Here is a 19,452-nt window from a genome sequence, read left to right on the forward strand (position 1 = left end):
CAGGTGGAATACTGGTCAATCTGGTGGTGCAGGTAGCGCTGCTATTCCACAGCTCTGGGATGTGGGTTCGATTCTGACCTCCGGTCTGTGTGGAGTTTGCATGTTCTTCCTGTGACCGTGTGGGTTTCTTCCCACATCCCAAAAACGTGTGTACCATTGAAAATTCCTTCTTAGAATAGGCAAGTGGCAAAAGAATCAAAAGGTGAAGTTGATGGGCATGTGCGAGAGTGAATAAGCTGCAAGGCTACAGGGGAATAAGAAGGGGGAATGGGGCTGATGGGATTGCTCTGCTGGGTGCCAGCATCAACTGAATGGCATTCTCCTGCCATCATTTATCTCCATTTATAATCATTCCTTTTTAACGTGCCAGGTGGATGGTACCACATTTGTATTTACCGAAATCCATTTGTCATAGTTTTATCTTCTTGCTTAATCTCTCCTTGTGACTTCAGGTTCCACTGCTTACAATACAACCCACATTTCATTCATCTGGAAACTTTGATAATGGTTTCCTATCCTGTTAGCTAAGTGGTTGAGAAACCAAGAAAAATCCTTGCAGACTACTAGTCTTGCCAGTTTGAAAGCCTGCCAGTTTCCTGAACACATCAATGATTTCTCTTCAACACCACGAGCTTCAAGTTCAACTACATTCTTTCATGCATGTGTCTATGAAATGCCTTCTGGAAAGTCATACAAAAAATATCCATTGATGCTTCCTTGTTCATTAGTTTATTTTTCTCTTCAAAAATTTCAATCAGTTTTGTTAAGAACAACTTAGTGTTTACAAATAGGTTTTAGCACTCTCGATTAGCTGGAAAAAAATTAGGGTGTTCAATCAGTTTATCTTTAATTACAGATTCTGGTAATACCCTGCCAATTGTTGGTTTCTAACTCCCTGGTTCCCTTTTCTCATCTTTCTTAAGATGTCATGCACAATTTTCCACTCAAGACTCCAAAATGAAGCAAATTGTGAAGAGTATAGTTAGGATACATATAATGTTCTCAGCTACTTCTTTTAGAAATTAATTCTCAAAAGAACTAGAGGGAGGAATCTTTTTACTGTGATCTTGGTGTACTGCCTGAAAGACTGGAAACAAGTTCAATAGCAACTAAATGGAATTGGGTAAGTACTTGGAATGAAAAGCTTTGCAGGGCTACGTGTAACGATTGAGGGCTAAGAGATTCATTCAAAGAGCCAGCATAGGTTCAATGGGCTGAATGGTCCCATTGTTGCTGTATAGTTCTTCTATTGTAAGTTGATCAATGTGGAATATTGCCAGTTGAACTGAAGTTGTATCTCATGCCTTACTTTCATTGTTCAGTTGTTGTTCTGTCTGCTTATTTGAGAGTGGAGACTGCATACTCTGCAAAAGGATGCATATTTAGCTACTGGGAGGTGCATGAGGTTTCTCCTGTAACTTTCTGTTCTCCATAAAAACTGCCATTATGTATCACCATTTATAAACTCACCAACCACTGCTCGATGTTCAACCTTCTCCCACCCAGCTCACTCTCCTGAAACATGCTTAAATCTACTCCTTGCCCTCCCACAGCATTCAATTGAGTCACCCCACTAGGACCTATCACAGCTGGAGGGTTGGAAGGTTCTTTGGTGTTGCCTCGTGGCAAGAAAAGATAGACCAACAGTACATCCTCCATTGAAGGTAGTCAGTGGTCAACCAACAGCATGGCTGATGTAATGTAGCAAAGGTCAAACCTTCCCCTTCAAAAATAGTAAACCTTTTGCAAGTAATAAGTATAACCAAATGCATGAGCTGTCATTAATATCTCTGATTCCAGGCACTTAGCAATTTCAATGGATCACTTCTCTGGGTATGTTTCATGCACATACAGTCCCACGTCCTAGAGTCATAGAAAGATACAGCACAGAAAGAGGCCCTTCGATGAGATGGACTCTGACTTCATGATCTACCTTGTTGTGAACTTGCACCTTATTGCACTGCACTTTCTTTGTAGCTGTAACACTTTACTCTGTACTGTTATTGTTTTTACCTGTACTACATCAATGCTCTCTGTACTACATTAATGCACTCTGTACTAACCCAATGTAACTGCACTGTGTAATGAATTAATCTGTATGATTGGTATGCAAGACAAGTTTTTCATTGTACCTTGGTACAAGTGACAATAATAAACCAATACCTTTGGCCCACCGAAGCTGCCTCGATCATCAACCACCCATTAATGCCACATAAATCCCATTTTATTCTCCCCACATTCTAATGAACTTCTCCCAGATCCTACCACTCACCTACAATCTAGGGGCAATTCACAGTGGCCAATTAACCTTCCAACGTGCATGTCTTTGGGATGTGGGAGGAAACGAGCGCGTGGAGGAAACCCATATGGTCATGGGGAGAACATACAAACCCCGAACAGAGTCAGGATTGAACTCTGGGTCTTTGGTTCTGTGAAGCAGCGCCTCGACCAGCTGTGCCACTGTGCTGCCCTTGTATTACAATTGTTACTTTTACATAATTGTCTGTATAACATGTTTATAAATATCTTGTGTTACAATAACGTGTAAACATAGAACTTAATACAGGCTAAAACTTGTCCACTTCTATCGTGGCTATAATTATACATTGCATTTTGACAAACTGAGTATCATGAACAATTGCAACAACAACTTTGCTTCTTTTCTCCCTCCTTGTCGCTTTAATTTCAGTCTCACATTCTGACCTCCTGTAGACAATGGACCTTTCTACTTTCCTACTCTTCCTTTTTGAAATCTCATAATCACTTCTTCTGACTTTTCTTCTCTGGATTATCTCCAATGCCTACAATTTTCAACCTCCTGTCATACTTTGGCTACACTACCTTGGACTGGTGTCAGTTAAGTTGACGCCGACTGTGAAATCCTTCATGGGATTGTCAGAACCTTTGAAGCACCTTCACAACAAAATGCAGCCACTCAGAATATCCAGCTCAATCTGTGCTCCATTAAGTAACTCCAAAAACCACAAAATACTTGTGGACACTGAGTACAATTACATCTTCTGCAGTAGTATCACCTGTGCCAGACATAACGGAGGTTACCTCACTACAGGACCTCATGTCGAGCCTTTTGCCTTTCACCTGATCTGTGAATTCTTGTAATGGTGCAGCCATTGTACCAAAGCTCCGGTGAACCGGCTCTCTCATACGCTCCAGCTTATGGACTCTTCCAATGAATTGGGTACTAGTGAGGATTGCAAATATTCTCAATGCTTAGAAATGCTCTGTACAACTAACACCCTGGACTTGGGTTGCTCACATTAGACTGTCCTTCACTGTGGGAACCTCATTCTGTTCCAATTCTCTGGCCCCAGTGTTGCAAGCTTGTTTCACAACCTCACGGTGATCTCTCCAGACACAGTGAAGGACACCGTCTGTCCTCATTTCTCACTGTCTTCAGAAAGCAACATTGGTTTTACTTGCTCCTGCAGTGAAACGTTAGCCTGATCCTCTCTTGCTGGCAGACACCTGAACAGTCAGCATTGCACATTCTTGCCTTTCTTCAAATGCTCTCTATGCCTCAGAGGAAGTATTCTTGATGACCTGACAGGCCACATCACCCACCCATTACTTGGAATGCCATGTTCCTATTCTCCACCATATTGTTTCACCACCTTTAGCCCTTTATCACATAACTTTTGCTGGATCTCCTTGCAGTGATCTAACTTCTGCCTTACCTCCTCCTGGGAAGCTCCCACATTTAGCTGCTAACTCACCATCTTGGAATTGTGCACCAAGCAAAACAGCCTCACGTTTTTCAACAGTTTCTGCACAGGAAGCTATTGTCTACATGCATCAAGTAGTTTGGTCCAAACTCTCCTATTGGCCAGTCTGCACACTAAATGATCCCAGAAAGACAGATCTAAAAATAGTTCAAAAACTGTATATTTTTGCATGTATTTTTAGCCTGACCACAAATTCACCACTAGTTTCCTCTGGTTCCTCATGTATCATGTATTATGACATCTCCCTTTCAAAACTTTGCAATGTCCTCATAAGAGATCTCGTATGTCGTCTGTGGGACTAACGGACACATCATCTCATATGCCTCTGGCCCTACCACCAGCAAAACGTTCCTCTTCTCCCATATGGTCTCATTTCTCTGTTCTGTATCCTCTCAAGGACCTCAACAATACTGTTTACCCTCAGGAACATTTCCATCTGTTCCATATGTAGAGCAATCAGCCAAGACCACTTGTGTACCCCGAGTTTGCTCGCATATCCACCAAGTTCACTCCACCACCAAGCGTCCTCACACTACCGAGGGCACCCTGTTTTCTGTTAACTTCCCACTTGACCACTGTTCTGTTGCTCCCTCAGCAGCAATATTCTAAACTCGCCACCTATGTAATGCCCATGAGCTCTTTGGTGTTGCTACATAATAAAACAGACAACACAGGTCAAGCTATCAACCACGCATCCTTTACTGAAGTCAATCAACCCTCAACTAATGACAGTGGTTGGTATGACAACATTATAAAGGTCACACCACATGATACACAGAACTCTTGTTCTGTATACTAACTCTCAAATATACCACAACTCCTGCAGTCCAGTGTAGCCAGTGATGGTTCCCTCTTCAATCCTGCCCATTGCACCCATGTCACACAGACACCTCCTGACCTCTTCCATCCTTGACACCTTTTCCCCATTGACATGCTGGCTCAGTGATATTACCTGCAGCTGAAGGGTCTAAATATCTGATTGACCCAGTTGTCCTGTTTAGCTCCCACCTAGTGCTCCAAATCTCTCATCCTCAGCACTATCCCCACTATTGTTTAGTCTGAACCCATTGCTTGTTTAATCTGGCCTAGAATTTCATGATCTACGTCCTATTAATGAGACCACTGATCACTACAGAAGCTAAATCCTGTGGATGCTGGAATTAGAAACAAAATACTCAGCCTTGTTCTGATGAAGGGTTAACTCTGTTTCTCTCTCCACAGAGGCTGACTCATCTGCTGAATATTTCCCACATTTTTACTTTTAATTCCTCAACACTGTGGGTTCTTCTCAGATATCACTCTCTGCCTCAAAACCCTATTGCAGTTTAGCAATGGCAGAGAAAGATTACATCTGGGAATTTCCTTTGAATGAACAACACAAGCTTCAAAGAATAGGAAAGCATAAAGGTACAAACATTGGGGGAAATTCTTGTCTTTTTTAATTCACTTATAAGATGTGGGTGTTAACAGCAAGGCCAGCATTTATTGCCCATCCCTTTCAGCCTTCGAGAAGGTGTGAATAAGCTACCGTTTAGATCCATGGCAGTCCTCATCAAATTGAGGGAGCATTGCAGGCGACGTTGTCCCCATCTGCCTGCTACCCTGAGTCTTCTTAGTGATAGTGGTTCTGGGTCTGGGAGCTTCTGTTGAAGAAGCTATGAACATTACAATGGATTTTACTCAATTATGTACACCAGTTCTGCAAGACATTTTCCAGAAACCCCTTGATGTTTATTACAAATTTCCACATGGCTTAAGACATACACTTAACACTAAGCTTAGCAGGGCCTGTTTATATTTCTGACAGATTATTTCAGCGAGGGCCCAGGGAAAGTGGATTCTGACTGTTTTCTGAATCTTCACTGGCTTTAAGGAGCATTGCTGCAAGATAGATTGAAATGTCCTGTGTTACTGAAGATCCCAGGAACCTGGATGGATGAACACCTTTGGTTATGTAATAAGGTAGACTGAATCTGAATCATGCGCAAACAATTTTCCAGATAACTCTCCACTATCCAACCCAACTAAAAAAAACACTACAGATTTTTATTCCATGAAGAAAATTCTTCTTTAAATCTAACTTAAAATAAAGGTTAACAGAACAGATAAGGGAGATATAGAACGACAACCTGTCTCCTACCATGAAAACTTTTCTCCACATAATCTCATTGAGAAGCTGAACATGTGTGAGAGAACAGTGACACGTCTCCATGGTGACAAGGCATACAGTGGTCAAGCCTTTCAAATGGGAAAGGAAAGATCACAAAAGGGAAAGAGTGGTTCAGAAAGGGAATCAACAGAGTGTGGGCAGGGCCAAACATTTACTGAGTGTCTTCCCCCTTCCCCATTACAGGTGTTCATTGGAGCCCAAGGTTTGAGTATCCAGAATGAAAAGTTTACACCCTGGAAGTGCGTCGGTTAATCCTTTAAACCTTTTTTCTTTTTTTTAAAACTTTCACCCTTTTCTCCTGAAGACTTGTCTCACTGCTCTCAGATACCCTCTGACACTTTCTCTCTCCCTCCACAGGCTCACTCTTGGGGTGTGAGCCTTCGAAACCACAACATTTTCCACTGATTTCACTCCAGTCCAGCTCACGATTAATGGTGACACCACTGATCTGGAGTGTTTGGGTGCGTGACTTCCTCTTGCTGTGTAACAGTCAGTCCAGGCACCAGTGCTTGTTCCTGGAGGACAATGTGCACCCCATTGGCTCACCTCAATCTCCAGAATTCAATGGTGTTATTTTTCTTGATGTGTTGGGTAACGACGGGAGCTGGACAGTAACTGGACAGCTGAGAGCAGGCTCGGAGTGTGACACAGAGAGCCGCAGTGAACTCGTGCACCACACCTGGGGTCAAGGCTCAGATTTGGCTCCAGCTTCCTCCCTGCAGTGACTGACCCAGCCTCCTCACTTCCCAGAAACAGACCCCCTCACGATATTGACCAACACAGCCCCTTCCCGAGCCTGCCCCCCCACCCTGACAGACAGACACAGCCCCCTCCCAACATTGGAGTTTGGGGCTTTATTCTCCGGAGTTTAGAAGAATGAGGAGTGACCTTATTCAAACATACAAGATCCTAAGGGGGCTTGATGGAATAAATGCTGAGACGTTTTCACCAGTGGGAGAGTCATGAACAAGGGGACATAGGTACAAGATAAGGGGCTGATCATTTAAAACTTGAGATGCATAGAAATTTCTCCTGTCAGAGAAAGGTGGATCTCTGGAATTCTCTGCTGCCGAGGGTGGTAGAGAATGGATCATTGGATATATTTAACATGCAGCAACACACAAGATGCTGGAGGAACTCAGCAGGTCAGGTGGCATCTATGGAGGGAAATGTGTGATGGATACTCACTTTCCAGGCCCCAAGCGGTTTATTGCTAACCTCAGCTTTTTAGCACAGCAGCATGACCTGTCCAAAGGTCAAGAAGTGGTTGCTCATTAAGCTAAAGTCCCTTTTGCAACAACAGCACAAATTGTTGTTTGCTGAGTTAAACTTCTAACCAATATTCCCTAGCTCAGCCTCTTAACAGAAACAAGAGAACAATGGGGTCCTCGCTGGCCTAATCAAACACTCCAGTCACCTGGCCTGAAAATGCGGTTGAAAAAACATCCCAAGCCAATTGAAAAGCAGTATAAATGTTAGGATGCAGTCAGGGTCCGGGGGAATGACAGAATGAAATGACAGAGAGAAGGGGTTACAGAAAGATGACCTAGAATTCATTCCTCAGCCTTTGGTTTTTGTGACGGGACGACTTGTTCATCTGCAACTTGCTGGTATGACTTTTTAGCTTGGAAGAATTGTGCTTGTGTTTGGAAATTCTTTGTAAGTTACAAATCTTTGTTAAGAATTACTTATTGGAATTAAATGTGTCTCACTTAAAATAAACTGTGTTTAGACTGCTACGTTAGCTGGAAGTATCTTCTCCTTGGTTGGAAGGGGGGACCCACCGCTCGAGACAGTGATTATTGACGGCTGGATTATTAAAGTAGTGAAGTAAACTAGTCCTTGAAGTATAGGTTGATTCAGTATGGTGAGGGTGCTCATATATACTCATACCAGATAGTATAACTTGACTTAAGTTTAGAGCTCTCGGATGGTACACTCAATGTCATCACAAATGGACAGTCGACGTTTTGGGTCGAGACATAAGGACTGCCACAGACGGCCAAGTCGTTGTTCAGGAGAGCGGCAGAAAACACAGAAGGGGAGTAGGGAGAGAGGGCCTCACAGAACTCCCGTCAAAGAGAGGTGGAAAATTTCTCAGATTGGGCACATCTTGCAGTGGATTAGTAAAATGGAGACCCAATGACCCAAAGGGTCTCGACCTGAAACATTGACCATCTATCTCCCCTCATAGATGCTGTCTGACCCGCTGAGTTCCTCCAGCTCCATATGCCAGCATCTGCAGTCTCTTGTGTCTCCAATATTTAAGGTGGAGATAGATAAATATTTGAAAGGTTGAGGAATTGAGGGCTATGTGGAACGGGCACAAAAGAGGAGTTGAGGCCAGCATAGATCAGTTGTGATCATATCGAATGGTGGGACAGTCTTGATGGGCTGAGTGGCCTACTCTTGCTCTTATTTCCTTGCAAACACAGCCTCCCTCCTTGACACCTCCCCCTTCCCAAGCCAGTGACCCTTCCCCACACACAGACAAAACCACCCCTCCTCAACAGTGACTGACACAGCTCCCATCCTCACAGACAGAGTAGCCCCCACTGACAGTAACTGTGACACCCTGCCTCCTCATTGTAACCGAGACAGTAACAATCCCTCCCCCACACTAACCAAGGCTTCCTTCCATCACTTTGACTGGCACTGCAGTGACCTTCCCACACAGACATTATAGACATGAGAACATTATTGTCCATGGCACCTCGTACACAATGAGCATCAGTAGTATCAGGAGGAAACAATTATCTCCAGGAGGGGAGGAAGCCGGAGGTGAACGCTGACAGAACAAACAGAAAAGAAAGTCATCTTTAATGAGAGATCCTGGGCTCGGAAAAAGAGAGGCCAGAAAGGGTCAGAGTCTGCAGCTATTGGCTAAATGGGCCGCAGGGAATGAGGCCGAGCAGAGGCTGCTTGTGTTTACAACTTAAATGAAGCCAATTTAATGCAAAAGTGGTTAAAATAAATTGAAAGGAAAAGGTCAATCAGCAAGTGTGATCCTTGGCTGACCCTGACCACATAACTGATCCTTTCAATCTGCTTTCATTTAAAATGTATAATGGTGAACTCAACTGCAATGAAGAATGAAACATTTAAACCTCATTAACATGCAGGATATCAAAACTGGTGAATGCCATACTGTTTTGGAATTCTAATAACCAGTGCTAATATCAAGCAGTTCTTGGTCAGGTCACTGCAAGCTGCACTGTGACCTCTGTTTTACGTTATTCCTTTCTATACCACAAACTCAATAAAGCTCTAGTCTGTTGCTTTTCCACACATGTCAGATCTGCTCAGGGTTGCCAATTTTGTGGCAACTGGTGACAAATCACACATCTGCCTTGGACGGCAAACGTGGCACAATGTGTCACTGACACTCATTTACCGGGCTGACTTGTTTAAAATGATCACTTTTATGCAAGGTATGGGTCAGAAACCAGAAGCCCAGACTTTGCAAGCATCATTCAAAAACGGCTAAAAGACAAATGAAATTGCGGAAAACAATTCATCCCTATAAAACACTTGCTGAGAGTTTTTGGCCCAGTTGTCATGACATTTTTCACATTACCCAACTTGTAGAGAAAACATGGACAACGAAACCTTATACTGGTCACAGATAGTGTAACCTGGATCCCACTTCACCTCGAACACAAATGCATTCCTCCAATCTGCCCCCAAGGGCAAAGGCCACATAGTTGGAACAATGACCGATGTAACAAGATTGACTTCAATTTGTTCGATAACTGAGAAAGAATATACTCAAGAATGGGGATGCCCACTGTCTTTTTAAGGGTCACTTCTGCTTGTTTCGTGCTGAGAACATTAATACTGATGGATGGTCTCAATGCATCTGGCAGCCCGGTTGCTAATAGAATCAGGCGGCACGGTAGCACAGCGGGTAGAGCTGCTGCCTTACAGTTCCAGCGACCTAGGTTCAAACCTGACCTCCGGTGCTGTCTGTGCGGAGTTTGCACGTTCTCCGTGCGATAGTGTGGGTTTCCTCCGGACGCTCTGGTTTCCTTCCACGTCCCAAATAGGTATGAATTGGTAGGTTAATTGGCCACTGTTAATTGCCCCTATTGTGCAGGTGAGTGAGAGAATCGGGGGGGGGGGGGGGTGCTGAGTTGATGGGAATGCAGGAATGCAGGGAGAGTAAAATGGGATTAGTGTAAAATTAGTGGGTGCTTAATGTCCAGCATGGACTTGATGGATCAAAGGGCCTATTTCTGTGCTCTCTGACTCCATGACTTCCACCCAGTGACGAGAACTTCTAAGATTAGCTGAATGAAGGTTAGTTGAAGATTAGGACAGTTTATAGGGCTCCATCACTAAGCAAAATGACAGGGAATTTCTTTGGGGCAGTTCCTGTGCAAGTTCGGACAAAATTGCATTAATACTGAAGCTGGACTGGTCGACTAGGAGAGGCTCTGGGCAAGTTCCCAACAATGGTTCTGATCTTAGGAAAAGCACAGGTTTATAACAGGCACCAGTGGAAGAGTGTAGCAGTTTAACAAAATTCCATTTGATTTGCAATTAAAGAATCATTGGAGGTCATTACAGGGTCACTGAGGGAACGATCTGTGGCCTGTCAAGTTCTGTCTTTTCAAGATCAACACACAAAGGAGCTGGAGGAACTCAGTGGGTCGGGCAGCATCTGTGGAGGGAAATGGACAGTCGACATTTCGGGTCGAGACCATTCGTCACTGTCCATTTCCATCCTTAGTTGCTGCCTGACCCGCTGAGTTCCTCCAGCTCCTTTGTGTGTTGCTCCAGATTTCCAGCTTCTGCAGCCTGCCTTTTCAAGTACTTTTCACAATTTCACTGTGACAGTTGCTGTTGAATCTGCTTCTTCCAGCCTTTTGGGTGGTGAATTCCATACTACTACTCAATAAAAAACTGCACACTTCCTGCGTACCAATTAAACAGCTTCTATCCCGCTGTTATAAGACCATTAAACGGTCTTCTGGTATATGATAGACTCTTGACCTCACAATTTACCTCGTATGACCTTGCACCTTATTGTCTACCTGCACTGCACTTTCTCTGTAGCTGATGCACTTTATTCAGCATCCTGTTGTTTTACCTTGAATTCAGCTGTATGAATGGCATGCAAGACAAGTTTTTCACTGTACCTCGGTACATAATAAGCCAATTCCAATTCCAAATGAAGGCTGTTTCTTGGTTATCAACACAGTGGAAACATTAATGGTACAACTATCTAAGCTGTTTATAACTCCTTGATTAAATTCCACCTTCTCTTCTTGAAGGAAAACAATCCCAGCTTCACCAGCCTGGTCACATTACCAAAGTCTGACCATCAGTAGGAATCTATGTCTCACCTGCCTTTGGAGTTTAGGCAAATGAGGGGAGATCAGAGTGAAACATAAAAGATCCTAAGGGGGTATGACAGGGGATATTTCAACACTCAAACTGCTAGAGGAACTCAGTGGGTCAAAGCTGTTCAGTCCAGATGAAGGGTCTCGACTGGAAACGTCGACTGCCCGTTTCCCTCCACAGATGCTGCCCGACTTGCTGAGTTCCTCTAGCTCTTTGTGAGTTGCTCTAGATTTCAGCATCTGTAGTCTCTTATGTATCCAGGATAGATTCCAAGATGTTTTAACTATGGGATGGTCTCGAATGAGGGTACATAGTTTCAAGATGAGGGGCCAGTCATTTAAAATCAAGATACATAGAAAGTTCTTCTCGCAGGGGGTAGTGACTCTGTGGAATTTTCTGCCCAAGGTAGATGTGAAGGCCGGATTATTAGAGTTACTTAAAGTGGAGGTAGATATATTTTTGAAGGAGCTGGGGACTGAGGGTTATGGGGATCTGGCAGAGAGGTGAGGCCTTGATCACATTGAATGGCAGGGCAGGCTTGAGAGGCCACTTATTTCTTGTGCCTTTATCCAAGTCACTGACTGGATCTCCCTTGTACAAGGTTTCCCATATTCCCATACAAAGGAATTCAGGAAACTGATATCATTCCCTTTTAGCCCCTAGATGGTGCTGAGCTCCATTTGAAGCCAAACCCTTTCATGGGACGGCCCTGATTAAAGAATCATCACAGGGTAATGGGTTGGTGCGAAGACTTCCTGCAGCAAATTGCACTCTGACCTTGTTTACTGACTGCTGCAGGGCCCTGGAGCAAAGGGCTTAGCACTGGCCTCATTGAAGTCAGCTCAAGTTTCGAGTGAGGTCTCTAATTATTTTTGCTTGTGTTTATTTTGCTTCCTTTGCCCAATTTCCTTAAATGGAGTGCTGCCAAACACCAAGCAATGCTTGCAATCTGTCATGCAGATACAAACACGCAGTTACGCACATGTTAAACATCTGAAATACATTCTCCCTTTTTGTGTTTATAGATTTAAAAACAATATAATTTACAATGGGGCTTGATGGGACTTATCAAAGGAATGGTTCTCAATGTCAAGTAGTTAGTAAAAAAGCAGGTGCCAGAGAGAGATTGCCAAGAATAACCCAGTGAAATTCAGGAATAAAGCTAGAATCCATTGGGCGTCTGTAATCGGCTGCCTTTGGTGGGACAGGCACTAATCCGCTGAAAGATTCCCCAAATAAGACACGCGAATCAAAGGAAATGGAGCCATCGATGGATTAGACTCCCTCAGGAGACTGTGGAAGCAGCAGGTATCAGTAACAGCGAGTTCACTTTAGGTAGATTTCTTTCAGTGAATAACGGCTTAGGGAAAAAGAACATGAATAATTTGACAGAAGTCAAACTGCTGGAGGAACTCAGTGGGCTGAGCAGCATCTGTTGGGGGGGGGGAAGGAACTGTTGATGTTTCAGATCGAGACTCTGCATCAGGACTGAAAATGGAGAGGAGAGATAGCTGGTATAAAGAGGAGAGGAGGAATGGTGAGACGGGGGCTGCCAGGTGATAGGTGGACTGAGGAGAGATGAGGGATGATGGGCACAAGGAGCCAGGTGGGTGAGGGGGAAGGGTGGAATCCACTTACCCCCCACACCTACCCCCCCTCCCCTCCCAGCTCAATTCTCTCTCACCCCCATCACCCTCTTCCCTCTCCACTCTTAGTCCTGATGTAGGGTTTCGACCCAGAACGTTGACAATTCCTCCCCCCCCCCCCCCCCCACAGATGCTGCTCAACCCGCTGAGTTCGTCCAGCAGATTGTATTTTGCTCTAGGTTCCAGCATCTGCAGTCTCTTGGTCTGCTTGAATAATTTGACATAAGAAATATGTTAACTTCCCAAAACCTTCCCTATCTCTGTATGTGAACAAATGTCTTTTAAATGCCACTTCCTCTGGCATCTCGTTCCATACATACACCACCCTCTGCATGAAGAAGTTGCTCCTCAGGTCCCCTTTTAAATTTTTCCCTTCTCAACTTAACCCTAGGCCCTCTAGCTTTTGATTCCCCTTTCCCTGGGAAAAAGACTGTGGAAATTCACCCTATCTATGCCCCTCATGATTTTATTCACTTCTATAAAGTCACCCCTCAGTCTCCTACGCTCCAAGGAATAAAGTCCTCGCCTGTCCAACCTTTCCCTGTAACTCAGGTCCTCAAGACCTGGCTGGTTTCTGGAAATTATTGTAATCCTCTCAAGATATTGTTCAATTTTAATCAACATTCACCAGCCAGGATGCTTACAATTAATACTCGAGTTCAGCTATTGAGTATTCTTTCAGGGATGTTGTTAGGTTACAATTTATCATCATATTGATGACGGCGAACCAGCAGATTGAACCTGCTTCTGTATCTATATTTAACAGCTTGTTTAGTGCATCGATACTGGAACGATTACATCTGATCAATACTGATAAGATGATGGAATGAGCAAGACCAGCATCAAAGAGGAATTTCAGTAAGGAAAACAAAGAGAATAATCTGAACAAGGTTGATTTTGCTGGGTTACATTCCAAAGATATTAAAAGAAGCACCCCAAGGAGACAGTGTGCAATAAGAAGCCAATGGATTATTGGATTGTAAGACAAAATACAAAAGTAAATTGAGATGTAATAGTTAAACGACATAAAACCTTTGAGTTCAATATTTGGAGTCGCATCTGGAGCCTAGGGCTTCAGACTTTTGGAATGAATTTGAGTGGAGGTCAGATGCACAAGGCTGCTTTCCAGTGCAACTGAGGGGGCTGTAGTAATTTCTACACAGTTCTACAAAACCCAGATAAACTGTTAGCTGCCAAAGCTCCGATAAATCTTCCCCAATTACCTCTGGTGGGAGCAAGCAGATCAATGCAAAGAACAGGGGTTTGCAGGAACACTTCGCAAATCTTCTTCTGGACTTTCAGATTGTGACAGAGGATTAAGGACCCTCTTTCAATACAGGAGAATCTTAATCACTTCACCCAGTCAAGTGGATAAAGGTTTGAACAATACATTCCAGGCTTTTTGCCAATTATTGTTTGTTTTTGACAACTAAATCCTGGAGAAACCAATGGAGGGACAATGGCCAGCAATGCCAAATAAAACATTCATCATCCTTCGAAGATTCAAACACATTCCAGTGAAGAAAGCTGATTTACATGTCAAATCTGAGTCAGTAAGCAGCATTGCTTTCATAGTAAAACTGATCTCTTGTTTCTGCCTGGCTTAAATCTCACTGGGCTGTTCATTTAAAAAAAATTCCGAGAAATGGTTTCTGTTTCTTCACTTATAAACACATTTACCTCATTATTTCATTCTATTCAAAAAATCAGTTGAGATTGGACAGAAAAATCTCTAGTTTGGTTTCCAAAGTATTGATGGTTAATATGAATTGAATACTAATTTATGAAGTGGTCCAAGCCCTGATCCCTGTGGGACCCAGCTTTCCATCTTTTGCCACTGTCTGCCCTCTGTCTTATAGCCCTATGTTCTGTTCTATGTCCCAGTTTTCACATGCTCTGAACCTTTTCACTGCATTTTTAAACAGCCTTTTCCAGAAATCTAGATCAAGTATATCCATGCATTTGCCTGTCTGCTATCTATTTTATCTCTTCAAATAACTCGGTGAAGTCAACCAAGGGTGACTTTTTCTTTTGAATCAATGTCCATTATTCATTTTTATATTTTTACCTCAAGTGCTTTCCTGCTTTTTGTTTTAGTAAGAGCTCCATTATTTCCCACACCACCATTTTTATGGTGGCTGGTCTATTGCTCTTTTGGACACCTTCCATGACCCTTCTTAAACAGAGCTAAACCTTTCTTGAAGAAATTACTGAATATGTGTAAAAGTGTCTCAGCTATCTCTTGTTTAGATACCTTTAAAATGCAGATTCAATCTGATTAACATAAATACAATGTGATTGTCCGAAGACTTTTCACAGTGCCAAACACGTATTGAGTTTGATTAGTCATAGAGTCAAGCAGTACGGAAACACGCCCTTTGGCCCATCAAGTCCATGCCAACCATCACATGACCATCTACACTAATTCTAGCCCCCCCCACTTTAATTCACCTTACATTTATGTCAATTCTCCCCAGATTCTACCTCTCACCTACACACCAGAGACAATTTATAGTGCTTAGTTAATCTACCAATTTGCACGTCTATGGGATGTGGGATGAAATCAGAGCACTCAGGGGAAACCCATGAGTTCACAAGAACATGCAAATTTCACACAGACCGCACCCAAGTCACCAGTGCTAATGGGCAGCAGTTCTACTAGTTAGTTTATATATTACTGCGTAGTTTATATTCTGGTTCTCATCTTTGTATTTTAAATTTGTTTATATCATCAGTAATTTTACTTTTTGATATTGTTCCCACCTGATCCATCTCCCTTATAAACATTGAAGAAAAATTATTTAATACTTCTGTCAATTCCCCATTGATGGGCTATATTTTTATCCATCATTTATGGACAAGTCCATAATAAATCTTTTTTTTGAAATATACACGGAGGTAGCTTAAATCAATAATTTGCTTTCTATTTCTTGATAATTTGCTTTTCATTTCTTCCTTGTCTTTCTTTTTATTTCTATTTTCCATTTTCTTGCTTGCCCTGCACTCCATCTACCATTGCTTGTATCTTTCCATCAACTTCTCCCCTATATTTTTATTAATGGTGACTCTTTAGTTTAGCTTTCAAGGAAACATATTTGCCACACACTGCAAACACTGTTTTAAAGATTTCAATTGACGTACTATATGATTTTATTTTCCTAAGTTCTCTCAGATGCTCAAAATGTCTACTGCCCTAGTTTTGCCATACTTCCTCAAGTCAGTTAAGGTTAAAATATGATCACTATTGTTGAGATATTTCCCTTCTCTCACCTGCCCTGCCTATTTACTTGATTGAGTACAAATCCTGCCTCTTCAGCTTTCTTACCAAATGGTTCCAAAGAAATCATGTGCACAGTGTAGGAATAGGTGGACTGCAGTGAAGATTCGCTAGACTTGTTCCAGGAATGACGGGTTAGTCATATGAGGAGAGATTGAATAGACCAGGCCTGTGTCCTCTGCAGATTATTGAAAAATTCTTACAAGGCTTGAAAGGCTGGATGCTAGAAGGATTTTTCCTCTTGTAAAAGTAACTGGATATGTAAGGGTTAATAATGTACGGCAGTTATTGCTTCATCCATGGCGTGACTATAGTTATGACTGCAAGATGTGCAGGTGCTTGGGAGTGCTTAAGGCATATCTTGTTTTGCTAAAAGTTCACTGTAAGCAACTACCCAAGTATGTGCAACTTCGCACATAGGCATCTTTAGATTAAGTATAAAAGGAGGTACACAAATATATAAATCTTTGAGTGGGGATCAGTACAGAGCTCGGGTTACATTGTTTAGTCTTTCTCTGTATCCCTCACTCCTGCTAGCGTTAAATAATAAAGCACTAATTGTACGCTCCTTGGTTCTGTTGTTGCCTACTTTATCGCAGCACGGGTTGACTTTCACACTGAGTGAGGAGTCAAGAACCAGAGGTCAAAGTCTCAGGATCAGGGATAGCCATTTAGGATTGAGATGAGGAGAAATGTCTTCATTCAGGATTTGGGGAATCTTTGGAATTCTCTATTGTGAAAGGCTCTGTAGGCACAGAGTTCAGTCAAAACAGAGAGTGATAGATTTCTGAAAATTAAGGGAATCACAAGGACATGGGGATAGTGGAGGAAAATGGCATTGTGATAAAAGATCAGCCATGATCCTGGTGAATCGTGCAGCAGGTTCGAAGCACCAGAAGACCTACTCTTGTTCCTATCTTTTGTGTTCTTATGCAAAACTTGCGGCAACAAGAATGCTAGTAGAGTTGGGAAATGGAGGTGGAAAGTGTCTCAATATCTGCTGTGCACATAATGTGATGTACTTTTGCTAATTTGTAATTGGTTTATTATTGTCACATGTCCCGAGATACAGTGAAAAGCTTTTGTTTGCATCCACCCAGTCAGATAATTTCATACATAAGTACATTGAGTTTGTAAAAAAGGAAAACAGAATGCAGAATATAGTGTTACAGTTACAGAAAAAGTGCAATGCAGGTAGACAAATAAAGTGCAAGGGCCACGATGAGGTAGATTGAGAGATCAAGAGTTCATCTTTAGACAGGCCCATTCAAGAGTCTGAAAACATTAGGACAGAAGCTATCCTTGAGCCTGGTGATACATGCTCTCAAGATTTTGTATCTTCTGCCTGACAGGAGGGAGGAGAAGAGAGAATGACTGGAGTGGGAGGGGTCCTTGATTATGCTGGCTGCTTCCTTGAGGCAGGGGGAAGTATAGACAGAGTCAATGGAGGGGAGGCTGGTTTGCGTGATGGACTGGGCTGCTTTCACAACGCTCTGAAATTTCTTGCGGTCTTGGGCAAAGCAGTTGCTGTACCAAGCTCTGATGCATCTGGATAGGATGCTTTCTATGGTGCATCTGTAAAAATTGGGAAGAGTCATTGGGAACATGCCAAATTTCCTTAGTTTTCTGAGGAAGTTGATGTTCTACTTGCCATCACGGTCATCTGACAAGATGAGGGCTCAGTTAAATATCTCTGTTCCCGTATCCTATCTCACACCAAGGGCCATCCATGCATCATCTCAGTCCTTGTACATCTACCTTGCTCCCTGGTGTCTCATAAGGAAGAAGCACTATAAAGGTGTGCATAAGGTAAAACATCTCTTTCTTCCTCTTAGGGCAGTGCTGCTTAGAAATGCCCTCCCTAGGTCAAAATACAGTACTTCAACAATGCTTTCCAAAAATCAAAAGGCACAATGTCAATCTGAATTTTTGAAAGTCAAGATCAAGTGAGATAAGGTTGATTTTCAGAAAGTTTCCTTGTTGCCCTATCAATCTAGGCCAAGCTAATGCAAGATCCGATCTGGCTGGATCTACTGTTCAGCTATTTGCAATCACCTAGAATGTGGACGACAGCGAATTCAGACTACAGTGTAACTGGCCTGTTGGTACAGCACTGGAGCTGATACAGGGAGGATGTGGTCAAGTGGGCAGCAACTGAAGAAGGTGGAGCATAAAAGACAGAGTGTTAGTCAACATTGGGTCACCAATGCTAAATGAAGGAAGGGTCAGAGACCTGCAGTGCCTGGAGTTTGGAATTAATCAACTCCACAAAGCTGCTGGTTACAAAAGGACTGCGAACACAACCAGTCGAGTGAAAGTATTTTAAAAATAACTCAATGGTATCATCCAGCCTCACATTTCAAAATTTAAAAATACATTTAAGGAAATAGAATTGAACAAGAGAAAACATTGAAAGGAAACAAGCCCAAGATGAAAAAGAACAAACAGATGTGAATGAATCTTATGCTTAACAGACTACAGTAGCCAAGTCTCTCAGATCCTTGTTAGAGGTTATAAAGAGGTTGGGGACAGGGATACTGCAACACATACAAAGATCAAAGCTCAGCAGCAGTTGGTGAAAGTAGATGTAAAGTGGCAACTGTCACCTCCTGCCTGGTACAGCTCCCCATGTGACTCCTTCCCCATACACTGCGCAGAGAGAATGGGATTGAGCACATTTGGTTTTATGGCTCCACACAACAATGCAGTGGTACCAGGTCAGATGGTCCTTTACAGCTCGTGTCTTGGGTGCCAGTGAATGAACTGCTGGGTAGTTGGTGCGGTGGGTGGGGGTAGGGCGGGGAGACACCAGAGACTGCATGTGCTGGAAGCTTGAGCAACACAAGAGTGTCAGAGGAACTCAGCGGGTCAGGCAGCAGCTGTGGAGGGAAGTGAGAGTTGATGTTTCGGGTCGAGACCCTTCATCTGGACTGGAAGATAAGAGGGGAGATGGTCGGTATAAAAAGGTGGAGGGAAAGGGTGGAGCAAGAGCTGGCAGGTGATAGGTAGGTCCAGGTGAAGGGGGGGTGATAGGCAGATGAGGGAGGGGGGTGTGGGAATGGCGTCAGAGGCTGGGAGGTGATAGGTGGAGGGGACAAAGGGCTGAAGATGATGGAATCCAGGTGGAGCCTGGAATAAAGGGAGGGAGGTGGGGAGGGGAACCAGAGGGAGGTGTGTGTGGGTGATTGGCAGCTGGAGAGGGTGGGAGAGGGGAAAGAGGGTGTATGTTGAGGTGTATGTTTTAGCAGCTCGGGTTGTTGCTCCTGAAGG

General features: G+C 43.2%; 1 protein-coding gene across 8 annotated transcripts in view; it reads right to left on the reverse strand.

Moving 5' to 3' along the window:
* LOC127583286 (endothelin-converting enzyme 1-like) overlaps window positions 1-19,452 on the reverse strand; it is a 251,969-nt gene that overhangs the window by 64,391 nt on the left and 168,126 nt on the right. The gene's annotated exons all lie outside the window — the stretch shown is intronic.

The sequence above is a fragment of the Pristis pectinata genome, chromosome 26 (genome assembly GCF_009764475.1).
Source record: "Pristis pectinata isolate sPriPec2 chromosome 26, sPriPec2.1.pri, whole genome shotgun sequence".
NCBI classification, from domain to species: domain Eukaryota; kingdom Metazoa; phylum Chordata; class Chondrichthyes; order Rhinopristiformes; family Pristidae; genus Pristis; species Pristis pectinata.